Source organism: Orycteropus afer, unplaced genomic scaffold, assembly GCF_000298275.1.
Source record: "Orycteropus afer afer isolate SDZICR_OR568_19922 unplaced genomic scaffold, OryAfe1.0 scaffold00045, whole genome shotgun sequence".
NCBI lineage: Eukaryota > Metazoa > Chordata > Mammalia > Tubulidentata > Orycteropodidae > Orycteropus > Orycteropus afer.
In genome coordinates this window covers 14,043,693-14,053,221 of record NW_006921632.1, presented here as the reverse complement: position 1 = coordinate 14,053,221, position 9,529 = coordinate 14,043,693, and the positions used below count along the sequence as shown (strand labels likewise).

Genomic DNA, 9,529 nt, shown 5'->3' with positions numbered 1-9,529 from the left:
GAGTTTGTTTTTTTGTTTGTTTTTTCACTTACCTAAAGATTGGCAGTTCAAACCCACCCAGCAGAACCATGGAAGAAAGGCCTGGCGATCTGCTTCCATAAAGATTAAAAAAGTAAATAAATAAACCCACTGTAATCAAGTCAATAGCAACTCATAGCAACCCTCATTGGGTTTCCAAAGCTGCAAATCTTTATGGAAATAGATTGTCTCATCTTTCTCCTGCAGAGCAGCTGGTGGGTTTGAACCACTGGCTTTTTGGTTAGCAGGCAAATGCCTTAGCCACTATGCTGCCAGAGCTCCTTACAGCCAAGAAAAACCTATGGAGTAGTTCTGTGTTGTAACACATGGGGTCACCATGAGTCAGAATAGACTGGATAGCAATTTTTTTTTTTTTCCTTCAAGTTTTTGGACCAGAGCTGTTATGCCTGTTTTCATCTCACCTGTGGTAGTTAAGGCTGTGTGTCAACTTGGCTGGGCCTGGTTGAGTGGCTAGGCAGCTAGTGGCAGTTACTCCCCATGATGAGACTGGCAATCAACCCCATGGTGGGATCTACCACAAGCAGCTGAGTAGCTGCTTTAGGGATGTGATCTGCTTCCCAAATATAAGCAGCAGCAGTTTTGGGAACAGTCTCTAGCTTATGGCACACTTGAACCCTGCATGTACCCGAGTTGTTGTTCAGCAGCCTGCCATTCTCTGCCAATCTTGAGACTTTTAATGGACTTGAATCAATGGTCTGCTGTGTAATTTGGTAACACTGGGACTATGCCTTTTTACTTGTTGACCTTGGGTTTGTCAGCCTCAGCACCCAGTAGCTGTCTGAGTGAAGAGAAGCCTCTAGCTTCAGTGGGCCGGGAGCAGGAAGAAGAGCTAAAACCCAAGGTTGAGTGGCTTTCACCCAGCCCCTAGAGCCTGGCACTTTGAACTTGGACTTAAAGCCTCCAAACTGTAAGAGAATAAACTCCTGTTTCTTCAAGCCATCCCATTTGTGGTATATTCCTATCAGAGCAGCACTTCTTGTTGTTATGTGCCCTCAAGTCAGACCCGACTCATAGAGACCCCTCCTTGGGTTTCCGAGGTGATATCACTACTGAAGTAGATTGCCCTATCTTCCTTCCAAGGAGTGGCTGGTGGGTTTGAACCACCAGCCTTCTGGTTAGCAGTCAAGTAACCAAAACATCTCTACTAGGCAGATGCTACTGAAAGTAAAAATTACGTGGCTTTCCTAAAGAACTCTTGATTCAAAGGACTAGTACCTTTCATTTGGAGGGAGAATAAGGTTGTGCTAACTAGATTTTCTGAACCCTTTCTGTGCCCAGTAAAAACTCATTATACATAGTTATGAGTGAGATGGTCAGAGATGGCTTATAGAGTCCAACTCAGCAGTCTATAATCAATCTTCATAAAAGTTATTCATCCAGCAAATACATATGAGCATCTACTATGTGCCAGGCACTGTTCTTGATACTGAGGAAACATCAGTGAACAAAATAGACAAACACAAAAAAAGCCCTGCTTAGCTTCTAATGGAGGAGGTCAGACAAAAAGCATAAATAAATCAATGATATCGTGGATAAGGAAGTAATAAGTGCTATAGGGAAAAAAAAATTTAAGGATTATAGGGAGTAAGAGGGAGGGTTTAAATGGGGTGATCAGGGTAAAGTTAATCAAGAAGATGAAATTTAAAAAAAGACTTGAAGGAGGTGAAATCAATCACACTCCCTTGACAAGTGAGTTATCGCATTTAAAAGTGGCCAAGATCTTGTGAATCAATAGGTAACATGGTTTAATAGAACAGCACAAGAATAGATTTTAGAATCTTTGTCCTTGTCTTCTTCCTGCCAGTTAACCTTTCCTGGACTTAGTTTCCTCCTCTGTGACATGAGGGAGTTAGATAAGTCAATAGTTATAGAATTGTGATTGTCACAACCCTAAGTAATGGAGATCTATCAGGGGTCCTTGGGGAAGAAAGTACCAGAACTAAGTAGGCAAAGATTTGAGTCATTTCCCAACTTCAATCTTTGATCTGTTTTATATAACAGGGCTGCTAATCAGAATTCGTTTGAAAAAAGTATTTCACTAAAACAACAACAAAAAAAAGGTCTGAAACTCATTAAGTAGTGATTACAAATTTCTTCTTTTAAATAACTACCATAATTCAAAAGAAAAGTGGTAACAATGCTGTATATACCACTGCCTCAATTTGTCACAGTATGCCATGATTTCACTACCTCTTTTGGCTTTATTTTCTTACTTTCCATGCAGAGGTGTTTAGAGTGATGATAACGAGTTTCAAAAGAAATCTAATGAAATGTGCATTTTCTTAGGATTGTGAGTTCCTAGAATAAACAAGTATTGCTTTAGGGAACCAAATTACACAGTGACCAGGGGAAGAAGAGGCTGCCCTAGGAAAGGGACCTGCAACCTGCATCTCCTGTTCTTCCCAGCACTGGGCTGACCTCAACATTCACACCTGTTTTACTAATGAATTCTACTAAAGAATCATCTGATTATTCCTATTTAAAATAGTCCTCCAATTTACACGCACATGGTCATCTCGAGGAATATTCTTATAGGCGATAGATCCTTCAGTACAGGGTCCCATTCAGTCAGATGTCAGATATAGCAAGCCCACATAACTGATTATATTGCTCTCCCCATAAATATTCCACCACCAAGGAAGAGATTTACAATATTGTATCTTCAGTTCAATTTTCAGAACGATTTACAGCTCACACACATCCCAAAACTTATTACCAAGCACATTATTTGAAAACAAAGTGATAACTTGCTATCCTCCGAGAGGACCCAGAATCCTTCAGCAGCACATTCTATCTATCTCTCCACTATCTCTGCCACTCCTATTACTATAATATATATAACAAACATCTTAGTGAAATTACAAACCACACATGCTACATGGTGGGTGGTAGTCTATTAAGTGAAAAGCCTTCAGAGGATCGCATATTTCTTCAAACTGGGAACCTTGACAGGACTTTCAAGAAACGAGAGGCCCTCATGTGCTAAGATTGTGCTAAGGAGGAATGAGCCACTCAGAGCTTACCCTTTGTGATAATGACAGGCTTTCTAAAATTTGACACCATGGCACAGATGCTGAGCTGAGTCATTCTTAATGTGCTGAACTCACCTGACCTTGTAGGTTAGAATCCTATCTCTAAGCAGACAAATGTGACCTTGTAGCAGTTCTTCAGCCCTGACTACATTGTAAAACCGCCAAGGGAATTTTCAAAAAACTACTGTTATCTAGGCCTCATCTTCAGAGTCTGTCAGTTTGTTATACCATTGTGGCTTGCATGGTGCTATGATGCTAAAAGCAACCGGTATTTCAAATACCAGCAAGCTCACCCACGGTGGACAGGTTTCAGCAGAGCTTCCAGACTAAGACAGAATCAGAAGAAAGGCCTAGCAATCCACTTCTGAAATTTAGCCAATGAAAACCTTGAGGATCACAACAGAACACTGTCTGACTCATGTGTTTTGGACATGTCATCAGGAGCAATCAACTGCCACAGGATTACATCATGTTTGGTGAAACAAAGGGAGACCTTTGGTGAAATGGACTGGTATCATAGCCACAATGATGGACTTGAACATGCTGGCAATCATGAAAATGATGCAAGGCCAGGTACTGTTTTGTTCTGTTGTGTAAAGTCACCATGAGTCACAGTTGACTCAATGTCAGCTATCTATCTAGTGCTTATCTACCTACCTATCTAGCTATCTATTGTAGGGCCTGGCATGAGTGTTTTTCATAAGCTGACTCCCTGGATGATTCTAATGTACAGTATAGTTGAGAACCTCTCATTTAATATCTCTGAGTTTTAGTTTCCTCAGTAGTAAACTATCATTAGCAGGAGTCTACATTGCTAAGTTGTGAAAATGTATGCACAGCTCTGGCTGGTTAACCATTTTAGCCCATACTAGTGCCTGGTACACACTAGTGACTCAAAATTGGGTTGAATTAACTAGTGACTAAACACTTAGTTTGCTCTGGTGATATAGTGGTTAAGGCATTTGGCTGCTAACCCAAAGGTCAATGGTCCAAACACCCCAGTCACTCCAGCTGCTCCATGGAAGAAAGACGAAGCAGTCTGCTTCCGTAATGATTTTATAGCCTTGGAAATCCAATGGGGATCACTGAGTTTGAATCAACTTGATGGCAGTGAATTTGGTTTTATTGGAAACAACAAGTTCTAGGCACAGAACATCATAATCTTTAATAAATGGCATCTCAAACCTTTTAATTCACAACTTTAATCAATAAGACTGGTCTTATCTGACTCTTGCTTTCCCATTCCAAAAGCACTATTTCCTTCCTAGCTTAGGCTTTTTCAATCACATCATCACATGTTGTCATATAATACCAAAAGAAAAAAAATCCCACTGGCATCAAGTCAACTCTGACTCATAGCAACCTCCATTGGGTTTCCAAGAGTGTAAATCTTTACAGAAGTAGGTTGCTTCATCTTCCTCCTGTGGAGCAGCTGGTGGGTTTGAACCACTGACCTCCTGGTTAGCAGCCAAATTTCACATAATAGGAGAACTAAAAATCAGATACTAAAAAAGTACAAGCACCCAATACCAACATGCATCTTTTTACCCTAAAATACTTTCCTCTGTTCCATTTCAGGGGTACATTGGAAAAGAGATGTTCCTTGGCTCCATTTGACATTCCTCATTTATTGAGAACGTATTTTTTCCCTATGACTAACCTCATATTGGGAGCTCTGGTGGTGTAGGGCCTAACACATCTGACTGCTAACCGGGGGACTGGCTGTTCAAACTCACCAGCCACTCCTCAGAAGGAAGATTGGGCAATCTACTTCCATAGAGATACCACCTCAGATCATTATGGAAAAGCAAAACTTTTTTCAACATTCTGGCAAAAACTGAGCAAATACTTCTGGTTTTAGAGGCAAAAATAACAAAATCAAAAATGTTTATGTCCATTTTCACTTTGGCTCCTACAACATCAAATTCATTTGCTATTCAGGTAGGAGTCGGACACCAATTCTATCTCCACATGAAATGAACCACCCTAAAACACACGCAATGCAATCATTCTGGCCCATTGAATTGATTGAACCTAGAGCCACACAATCAGTCCCATTGGGGAAGTAGCCCTTAGGATAAGACCTGGGAATAAAGACAGCTAGAAGGGTTGGTATCAATGAGCTGACTCCCAGGGACAATATGTAGACATAACTGTGGGCTCAATTGTGCAAGAAAAGGAAAATTCTGAAAAATTAGCCAGGGACTTGGTCACACAATTAATCTATTTCATTGAGACCCATCCCTAATTCCTCCTTCTGTTTTCTCTTTTCCTCTTCCCTTCCTTTATGTGGTAGTTATTCACTTACACAAAATCTCTCTTTTTAAAACCAGGTATTTCATAGTCACAACTTAAAACTTCTGAGTTTCATCCACAGTTGGTCCCTTTGAAAGCCAACTTCAGACTGCTCTTTAAAATATGAATAATTTCCACCCCTCAGCCAATCAGGTTGGCCCCTATCCCATTCTTTTGTGATGCCTGTTCCCCCAGGATTGCCTCCAGTACTTGCATCTTTGAAAAATATCTGTAATAAAAATTCAAATACATTCAAAAATGAACATAAATAAAACATAATTTCCTCCAAATGATTTATAAAACGCTAAAACATTCACTTCCCTGTCTTTCTGCCTGTCAGGAGGGCTGCAGCCTGTATCCTTGGGGTGGCAGAGCTGCTGTACTTCTCTTCAGAGCCTCTCACACAGACGCAAGTGAGGTGCTGCCTTGAAAACCGAGAAGGCCCAGAAGCATGCCAGTTTTTGTGTAACGTCAATCTCACTTTACCCATCAAAGCATCAGGATGACTCTTATCCATGGAGAGAAGGTGTCACTCTATTTTTCCTCTTCAGAGGGCTCTAATTTTAGGGAAAATGCTGAGATGTAAAAATCTGTTAGGACAGCAATAAGTAGGGTACAATGAAGTGACACACATTGTCCCACAGGATGTTCCTGTAGTCTCAATAACAGTGCAAGGCATGGTGGAGTTAGGTTCACATCTCCTCCACCTCAGTCTTTCCTGACTCCTTGCCAGTCCCCCAGTTCTCTCCCTTGGTAACCACAAAGACACCCAGAGCTGGTTTAAGGTAGTGGTTGGCATGCATCAGAATGTTCTGGAGGGCTTGTTAAAGTACAGATTGCTAGACCCTACTCCAGAGATCCTGATTCAAAAGGTCTGGGGAAGGGCCTAAGAGTCTGTGTTTCTACAAATTTCCAGATGATGCTGTCACTGGTGGACTGGGAACCACACTTTGGAAACCACTGGTCAAGTTTTTTAGGGTCCAAGGCTTATTTGATGGGACTCAAGTAGGAATGGATTGTGCTCAGGGAACCTTCAAAATGTACCAGACCTAGACTTAACCTGGTAGGGTAAATGCCACAATCAGAAAGGTGGCTTTCCCAAGTGCTGCATCCATTACACTCATTCAGTACACTACAGATGTACAGACTCCTATGATTTCCCACAGTTGAGGGGAAAACTCAACTGCATACTTTGTGGTAGTAGGGACTGCATTTGTGCTTTCTCCTAAAAAAAAAAAAAGGGAAAAAAAGACAAAATATACAAGATCTGATCACATTATGTTCCACAGAAAGCTCCAAAGCTTTACAATTCCCAGGGAATTCTCTAATTCACCTATACACACACACACACACCTGGTGGCACAAACAGTGGTCACTATGAGTTGAAATAGACTCGATGGCACATAACAACAACAATACACATATACATACACAAACTTATGCAGAAAGATACAGGACACACTGGAGATGGTACAAAATAAATTAGATACATCCTTCCCTTTAACTAACTCAGACTAGTGGAGGAAAAGGTACAAAAATAAATAGTTAGAAGACATGAAAGTGCTTTAGAGAAAGATGTACAAAATGCTGAGGGAGCCCAAAGGAGTGAGTTATTAATGGCCCAAAGGATTGGGAAAAGTTTCGAAGAGAAGGAGACATTGGACCTGGGGCTGAAAAGGTGAACAGGAGTAGAAAAAAGCCGTTATCAGGCAAGCAGAGGAGGAAATGCAAAAGACAACTGAGACAACTGAAAGAATCTAGTACATTCAGAAAAAAAGAAGAATCTTGTGTGTACTTGAGGGAATGTTTGGAGATTAGAGTGTATATGACCTTAAATGCCAAGTTCAGGAGTTCAATCTTGCAACATTCAAAAGACTTTCAGATCAGATCTGTGTTTCCATGAGAGAACTCAGACTAGCTTACTATCTTTCTAGACTCATTTTCGGACTCCATTCCAGTTCCCTGGAGCAATCTTCAGCCTCCCAAGGCATCCTTGAGAAATGGTTGGGAAATCCAGAGAAATCAAGTAGACTTAATAAATTGTCTGAGAAACTGAGACACAACACAGAGACCATCCAACAAGCCACTGCTATCTGAAGGCTTCTAGAAGGGTAAGATCTGCCTAAGACTTGTGAAGCTTCTTGCATGGGGTACACATTGGCAGGAATTTTCAGAATTGGGCTATATGCTCAGAAACCCCTGCATGGGAGCCATGTGAATGTTGTACTGATAAGGATAAGGCCATGGAGGCTGTGCTCCCACACAACCATGTAACTGGACACAAACAAGAGTCACATGTACAATAATGACAAAAAGTCATTATATAGCTACTACTTGGGTATAAATTTTGCCATCACAAACTCAGATTACAAAACAGAACTTTTTAAAAACTTCTTCCCTGTGACTCAACCTACCATACCTCTTAAACCTCCATTTCACTTGAAGCAGAAAACTTAGTCTTGTCACTTCCACAGGAACATGCAATCAATTCAGTTATCTTCTTCTCCTTTTAACTCCTTTTTATTTATTTATTTTTCCCCTATCCAGAGATTATTTCAGTCATAGGGGCTCAAGTAGCCTTCCTTGTCATTGGGAGAGAGCATCTTTACCCCATCTCACTTTACCTTGGTGTTGGAGACCGAGAGAGAAATTTTCAAAGGACATGACTGCAAGGTACATGTCCAACAGCAACAAGAGAAGGCAAGGCCTCTCTCACAGCTAAATGCTTACTTGGCAAAGCATTAAGTATCAAAAGTAGATGTTATTCCAGCAGTCCATGTTTGCTATCTTGTTGGAACATTTTATACTTTGGGTCACTGTGCCCTAATAAACATTTATAGTTTTACATTCATTATTCCTGGGGAGGCTTTTGTGATTGTTCCAATGACCATCTGTTGTCCTTGGGCACATAGAGGAGTAAAACTTTAACTATGTAGAAAATAGTTAATTGTATGAATTCCAAGAATAATGATGTAATCACGTGTAAACGTATAAATAAAGCAGAACGAAGGCATCAGGGGTCGCTCTTGCAGAATACACGAGGCGTCTGCCTGGCCCCCGTTTCTCTTAATCCTTTTGTGTTGCTCTGTTTCTTGACCTGTGCTGCCGTGCTGGCCGTGGCACCTTGGCCGTATCCTGTGTCCATTACTAGTATAACTGGTTGGATGTTTTTACTCTTTGGGCACTAACCTCACTGCTGTTGCTGCTGTGCCAGGTCACCTGCATCCTTTTTCTTTGGATGCCAAAGCCTCTCAGGTCTCCTGGCTATGCTCAGCCACTTCATTTCTGTTTCCTTCTCAGGGGCCCAGAAAACCTTCTCTACTCTTCCACACTACTTCAAGGATCAGGAAACTTGATATTAGTAGACTGTCAACTCTTCTCTGCCTAAGCAAACCACTCCCTCATTTTTAATCTACTGGGGACCCAGCTGGAGCAGGTGGCCTTGGGTCTAAGAGGCTTGCTGTATTCTCAGGCTTCGCCCAGGAAGCAAAGCACAATTATCTCTACTGTGAAACTTCTCCTAGACTTTTCTAGACTTTCCATAGTCAACACCCTCCCAAGGATGCATCCCAAGAGGTGTGGGATTCCTTATCCAACACTTGCAAGCTCTGGTTATAACCCCTTCAATCCACTTCCAGGAGTTCTGTTGGCATACAGTAGTTAAGGCATTTCACTGCTAACCAAAAGTTTGGCAGTTCAAACTCACCGGCCCCTTCATGGGAGAAAGATGAGGCAGTCTACTTCCATAAAGATTTACAGCCTTAGAAACCTTATGAGTCAGTTCCTCTCTGTCCTATCGGGTCACTGTGAGTCAGAATTCACTCAATAGCAGTGGGTTGGTTTTAATTCTCTTCCTACCACCACCTGATTGAACTTTTTATCTCTTTTTGAGCAGTAAAATCTATTCTTAAAATAAACTAAATAAACCTCAATTATCTCTAAATTACTTGATCATATACCTTGGTCATTCATTCATTCACTCTTTCAACAAATATTCACTTGTTTAACAAATATACTTTGTGCCAAATATCTTCTAGGCACTTAGGATATGTCAAGAAACAAAACATAAAAAAATGTCTGCCTTCAAGGATGTAGGAGATCCTGCATAAAGAGGGAGAACAATGTGGTAAAAACCTCAAAATCATTTGGAGGCAAAAAAAAAA

At 41.0% G+C, this 9,529-nt stretch overlaps 1 pseudogene; it reads left to right on the top strand.

Annotated features, from left to right (window-relative positions):
- The first annotated feature begins 6,417 nt into the window (after window positions 1-6,417).
- LOC122149771 lies at window positions 6,418-6,594 on the top strand (annotated as a pseudogene).
- The last annotated feature ends 2,935 nt before the right edge of the window (window positions 6,595-9,529 follow it).